Raw genomic sequence first — 6,975 nt, 5'->3', positions numbered from 1 at the left:
GTGCTCGCTTCGGCAGCACATATACTAAAATTGGAACGATACAGAGAAGATTAGCATGGCCCCTGTGCAAGGATGACACGCAAATTCGTGAAGCGTTCCATATTTTTAAAAACTAAAAAAATAAAAAAAAAAAATAAAAAAATTCTCCCACCATCTTCGATGAGGCCCTCCATGAAGACCTGGGTGAGTTTAGACAACAGCACTCCCAACTAACCTTGTTGCAATACGTAGATGACCTCTTAATTGCCCCAAAAGACCAACAGACTTGCCTCATGAACACCCGAGAACTATTGTGGACCCTTGGAAAATTAGGGTACTGAGCCTCAGCCAAAAAGGCTCAGATATGCCAACCAGAGGTCACCTACTTAGGGTATGTGTTAAAAAAAGGGCAAAGGTGGCTGTCAGAGGCATGAAAGGAGACGGTACTCAAAATACCGACCCCAGACTCACCTCGAAGGGTGAGAAAATTCTTGGGGTCTGCTGGCTTCTGCTGTCTTTGGATTCCAAACTATGCGGAACTGGCTAAACCCTTATATGAAGCCACCAAAAGCACCACCCCTTTCAGCTGGACAGAACAGATGGAGGCCACCTTCAAAACTATTAAAACGGCTCTGCTGTCAGCCCCCGCCCTAGGGTTGCCTGACGTCACAAAACCCTTTCTCCTGTATGTGGATGAAAAACAAGGAGTAGCAAAAGGGGTGCTGATGCAACATTTGGGACCTTGGAAATGGCCAGTGCCCTACTTGTCTAAACGCCTAGACCCCGAAGCATCGGACTGGCCCCCATGCCTCCGCATGATTGCGGCAGTGGACCTAATGGTCAAAGATGCAGACAAACTGACACTAGGGCAGGAGTGACATATTACAGCCCCCCATGCCATTGAAGGCATACTGAAACAACCCCCAGGTAGATGGATCAGCAATGCTCGGCTGACCCACTACCAGGGACTACGGCTAAACCCCTCCATAATCATCTTTCTACCGTCTACTGCTCTCAATCCAGCTACGTTGCTTCCTAACCCAGACTTGGAAGCCCCGATCCATGACTGCAGCGACATACTAGCCCAGGTGCATGGGATGCGAGAGAACTTGCAAGATCGCCCCCTGGTGGATGCTGAGGTCACCTGGTATACAGACAGGAGCAGTTTCATTTGATATGGACTCAGGTATGCGGGGGCGGCCATAACCACGGAAACCCAAATTGTGTGGGCAGAAGCACTACCTCCAGGTACTTCCGCTCAAAGGGCTGAACTAATCGCCCTAACAAAAGCCCTCCAGTTGGGAAAGGACAGAAAGCTTAACATCATTACCGATAGCCTGATACGCCTTTGCTACTACTGCCCACATACACGGAGCCATCTACAGAGACAGGGGACTCCTCACGGCCGAGGGTAAGACGATTAAAAACAAAGAAATAAAAGCTCTCCTCTCAGCATTATGGCTTCCTAAAAAACTAGCCATAATACACTGCCCAGGGCACCAGAAGCCAGACACCCCGATCTCAAGGGGAAACAACTTGGCAGCCAGGGCAGCCAGGGATGCAGCCCAGAATACCGTGATAGAGGCCACTCTTCAGCTGCCTGACCCTGGGAGCCCTATTCTGCCAGCTTTGCCCAATTACTCAACAAGAGAGTTAGACTGGATAAAAAGCCTGCCTATGGCCCAACAGCTGGCCGGGTGGTGGAAAGCAGCAGACAGCTCTCTAATCCTCCCAGAAGAACTAGGAAAACAAGTATTACTAAAAATGCATTGTGCCACTCACCTGGGAACCGCAAATTGCAAGACCTGATTAGACATGCCAAGATTACCATGAAAGATGTCAGGACGATAATAGGAGACCTCGTATCAAACTGCAAACATGCCAGCTCACGAACGCTGTCCCTGATCTGGCCAACCAAGGAATTAGAGAATGGGGGACAAGACCAGGAGCTTGCTGGGAGGTGGACTTCACTGAGGTAAAACCGGGTAAATATGGATACAAATACCTATTAGTGTTCATAGATACCTTCTCAGGGTGGGTAGAAAGAAGCTTTCCCCACCAAGAGAGAAACAGCAGAGGTGGTGGGCAAAAAGCTGATTGAAGACATCTTGCCACGGTTCGGGTTTCCGGCACAGGTGGGGTCAGATAATGGGCCAGCCTTCGTGTCTCAGGTAAGCCAGGGGGTAGCCCGAGCTTTGGGGGCTAGATGGAAGCTGCACTGTGCCTATAGGCCCCAGAGCTCAGGGCAAGTGGAAAGGATGAATAGGATGCTTAAAGAGACATTAACAAAACTAGTTGCTGAGACTGGTGGGGACTGGGTGGCTCTCCTCCCCTTTGCCCTGTACCGGGTGCGGAACTCACCCTACCAACTGGGACTCACCCCTTTTGAAATCATGTATGGGATACCTCCTCCAATAATCCCTAACCTAAAGGCAGAAGTGTTAAAAGAAATAGATGATCAGAAGTTGCTTTTTTGTCTCCGGTCCTTACAATACTCCCACAGGGACACATGGAAGAGGCTCAAAGTGCTATATGAATCAGGCCCTCCTCCTGAACCTCACCGCTACCAGCCAGGAGACTGGGTGTATTTGCTCCGTCATCTCCAAGAGACCCTAGAGCCTAGGTGGAAGGGACCCTTCCTTGTCCTGATGACACCAACTGCTCTCTCTCAAAGTTGACAGCATCTCTGCTTGGGTCCACTACACCCACACATGGCCTGCAGACCTGTTCACCTTACGAGAAGAGTTCCTCCCCCAGTGGAAGGCCGAATTGGACAAAACTAACCCTCTCAAGCTAAAACTGCAAAGACAATAAAAGAAGGTAAAATGGTAAAATGGCTACTCGGCTACTCCTGGTGCTCTCCTTCCTGGGCTGGAAGGCTTTAGGTGTGGCCCAGGACCAAAATCCACACCAACCTTTTAAAGTAACCTGGAAACTATGAAATGGAGAGACATACGAGGTGCTGAACCAGACGACTGCCACGCACCCTGTAAACACATGGTGGCCCAACTTATACTTCCACCTAAAAGAATTGATGGAGACTTCCTGGGCACACGCTTATCTGCAGAAAGTGGGTTTGTGTGCGTGTCCGGGGCACAAAAGAGACCGGATAAAGACTTGTGGCAGCATGCAGAGTCGTCACTGTAAGGCATGGGAATGTGTGACTTCAAATGATGGCTGGTGGAAATGGAGTGTGGCCAGGCCGTCGGACCTGGTCATGACGACTTTCGTAAATCCTATCACCTCAGACATGTGGAACAAGTGATTTACCGGTAATTGCCCTGACTGCGACCTCATCAAGGTCTCCTTCACTTCTGAAGGACAGAAGAACATAAGATGGACATCAGGACTCGTCTGGAGTATACAGGGCCTCTGATTATCTTACTTTTGCTACTCACCTTTGGGCCATGTTTATTGAACAAGTTAATGACGTTCATCAAGAGCTGCATCAACACGGTGCAGCTTATGGTGCTCAGGTCCCAATATACAGCTCTGCCAGCGGCCCCCTTAGTGGAAGAAAATATAGAGCTGGTTACAGACCCATGATTGAGTCTGTCCTGGGTCCTTGAGAAGGGGGGAATGAAGAGCCTAAGCCACTCCATTTTGCAAAAAAAAAAAAAAAAAAGAGAGAGAGAGAGAGAGAGACTCCATTTTAGAGTTCTGAGGAAAGAGTCTTTGGAAATCCCCTGACCTCACCCCACCACCTGCAAGCCAATCAGATCCCAGATCAGGATCTCCTGACTTTACGTTCAGTACTTATGACCTGCCCGGGAAATTCAAATTAAGCCCATGAAATGGGAACCAATCAGAACCTGTGGCCAGCCGGGAAATGAAAACCAATCAGAAACCAACACCTAACCCTTCCACAGAAGGTAACCAATTAGACGCCTCCCAACCAGGAAACTCACGTTTTTCAAATTTTTTGCAAGAGAATACTCTATATAAGCAATGTAACCCAGAGTTTGGGGCTCCTCTCCTTAGCCTCTGCGTTGGTAATGGTGGGAGCCCCAGCTCGAGCTTGGTAATAAAAACTCTCTTGCTTTTGCATTGGACATCGGCTCCCTGGTGGTCATTGGGAGATTTCGAGACTTGGGCATAAGAAGTTAGATTAGTAACCAAAGTAGACTAGTTTTACGGCTTACTTTATTGAAAGCCTAAGAACATTTTGGTTTTTAAACAGTTATTTCATGAGGAATAGATGTCATTCACTCAGCCTCCATAACTCAAAGCCTCTAAGCCTTGTTCATCCCAATGTCTGTGCTGGAAATGCCTTCCCCACTTTCTCTGTTCACCTAATCCCACTCTCTACAGCCCAGCTCATCTCACCACCTCCCTAGAGCCTTCCCCAGCTCCTGCAGCCCACAGAGTTGTATTTCTCTGAACTGTAGCAGTTGCTGTATAATCATTTGTTGATGATCTTTTTAATCGATATAAAGCCAGCTTTTACAATGAGAATTAAACACTTTGTAAGGACTTAAGAACCTATACACCCAGTGCACATTTCCATGTCTATATGTATAAATTTCTAATTTGGGATCCCCAAGGAAAATATAGAAAAAGAGCCACTTTACATTTACTATTGCAAAGAATGTCATGCAAAACAAGGATGCCTGGACAGTTTCTAGCTCTAATGTCCAGGTTTACAAAGCATGAATACTTTAATACAGCCCGGGGATCTGAGCAGATCTAGCAGATGTCCATGGAGAGACATCTTGGGAGTAAGTCAACATCCTAGATGATTTAAGACCTGCAAACTTCCAAACCTTTAGAAATGTAAGCCTGTTCCTCCAAGTAGGAACAAGATCGACTTTAAGATAAAGTCTCAGCTGACCTAAAGAGCCATCAGTCTCATCTCATATTCATCCAGGCTGCAGCCTGGCTTCTCAGGCAGGGTCTGGGGACAGTGTGTGGGCAAGCACTGGGAGCTTGTTAAAAGCCCAGGCTCACCCTGGACCTACTGAACTAGAGGCTGCATTTTAAAAGACATCTAGGTGATTGGTTGGTTTGCACATTAAACAGTCACTGGGTGCCTGTGCTTCCTTGCTTGCTTTCTTTGTTAATCTTCACCCCCAAAATGAAGAATTCAAAGCTCTGGGGCCAGGGTTCTAAACTTGAGCTGCCCATTAAAATGCCATGGGGGAACTCTTCACATTCCCCAAACCTGAACCACATCTCAGGTCAAGATCTCTGGGAGTAGCCTCAAAATCTGCCTGTTTAAAACTCCCCTGGTGATGTCAACTTGCAGCCAGGTTTGAGCATTTCTGTGGAGAGAACCAGCTCCGGGTTTTCTACAGAAAGCTAGCACAGTCTGCCCCCTAGAGGTCAACAACTACTCAAGGCTATAGGAATTAAACTTGAAGTCCAAGTGTCATGCACTGGTTTACCATCACCTCCACTGGGGCTGTAGATGTGGAAGTATGGAGCCCGAGGAGGGAATGGGAAGGCTAAATGGCTAACACATCAGGGTGAGACCCTGGATGAGTCCCTCTTAGGAAGTATTGACACTTGGAATTTGTAAACACAGTGCCCTTGGACATCTTGTGTTCGTCCTTTACATGTGTAATACTGCACACTCGCCCACGCCCTGACTGCCTCACCTCCCTCATTTCCCTAATACTTTAGCTCCAAGTTCTTGGGAACATCTCCGTACAGCCCGGAATCCTGAACAAGAGAAGTGTCACTGCACATGCCTATCTGGATACCTGTCCACAGAGTTGAGTTGAATTCCACATCACCACGAAATTTCAGAAAACTGGGACAAAGAGGAGATCCAATGAGTTTTCAGAGAGATAAGAACAGGTTCATAAAACACTTTAAAGGAAACGGGCGCAGAATGTCAGCAGGCTGTCTTCAAGCTGGGAAGCTGGAGCTGAGTACAACAGTCCCTTCTGAAGGAGAACCCTTTCCTGCCGAGAATCCTACACTCAAACTACCGAAGAAAAGTGCGAGTCACACATCTTCACACTTCCAAACTTCTGAAAATGAACTGTCCCTCTATGGTCAGAAGCTGCTAAAGGATGTGCTCCACCAAAACAAGGGAGGCAACCTAGAGAGAGTGAGAGATGAGATTCAGGAAACTGGGTCAGGAGGGCAGGGGATGGGAATCACTGAGACTGTGGAAAAGGAAATCCCCAGGTGGACAGCTATGAGTCAGGCAGGACAACAGCCTGTTCGAATGGACACTGATCAGAGACTCCAGGAAAGATTCTATCAGTAAGATGACACTGAGGGGGTTCTATTTGAAATTATAGAGTGGGGTAAACAGAACTTGGAGAGAATTAGAGGCTGGACTTGTGATCAAAAGCACAAACAAGTCAATGGGGAAGAGAGTCAATTTAAAACTTCAGTGGAAGATAAAAAGCTATGGAGGAAAGGGGAACAAAGCCATGGTGACTTTAAGTGACTTCAGTTGTGAATAATGTGAACACAACCATGATACTGTGAAAACAATGTTGATATAATCCAATATGGCATAACTATATTGTGAGGATGGAGGAATGGGAAGTGGGCACGTGTATGAGGTGGAGATGAGGGTAGAGTGAGCAGAGCTAAATCCTTGTCTACCATATTGGAAAATCAACAGACAATGCCTAATGTGGACAAAATCAGGAAGTATCTATAGGGAAAGTGAAAGTTGCTCAGTCATGTCCCAATGACTTTGTGACCCCATGGACTGTCCATGGAATTCTCCAGGCCAGAATACTGGAGTGGGTAGCCTATCCCTTCTCCAGCAGATCTTCCCAACCCAGGAATTGAACCAGGGTCTCCTGCATTGCAGGTGGATTCTTTACCACCTGAGCCACAAAGGAAGCCTGGAAGTATCTATATACCCATGTTATTTAGAGCTTTGGAGATAAATGCCAAAATATCACCTACTAATAACTGAAAGTAGTTACCTCAGAGGACCAGGAAATCAGGGTAAGCAATGACATTTTTGATACAAGACTATTTGATTTTTTAAACTATAGAAAGCTTTGGTTTAAAAAAAAAAACTGT

The 6,975-nt window shown here is 46.9% G+C and overlaps 1 non-coding gene across 1 annotated transcript; it reads left to right on the top strand.

The window, feature by feature from the left end:
- LOC138444515 (U6 spliceosomal RNA) lies at nucleotides 1-107 on the top strand. Its single transcript, XR_011258532.1, has one exon. It is a non-coding gene; the product is annotated as a U6 spliceosomal RNA (small nuclear RNA).
- Nucleotides 108-6,975: the final 6,868 nt, after the last annotated feature.

This window comes from Ovis canadensis, chromosome 7 (genome assembly GCF_042477335.2).
Source record: "Ovis canadensis isolate MfBH-ARS-UI-01 breed Bighorn chromosome 7, ARS-UI_OviCan_v2, whole genome shotgun sequence".
Taxonomy (NCBI): Eukaryota; Metazoa; Chordata; class Mammalia; order Artiodactyla; family Bovidae; genus Ovis; species Ovis canadensis.
The sequence above is the reverse complement of the archived record's forward strand: the minus strand, read 5'-3'. Positions and strand labels throughout refer to the sequence as shown.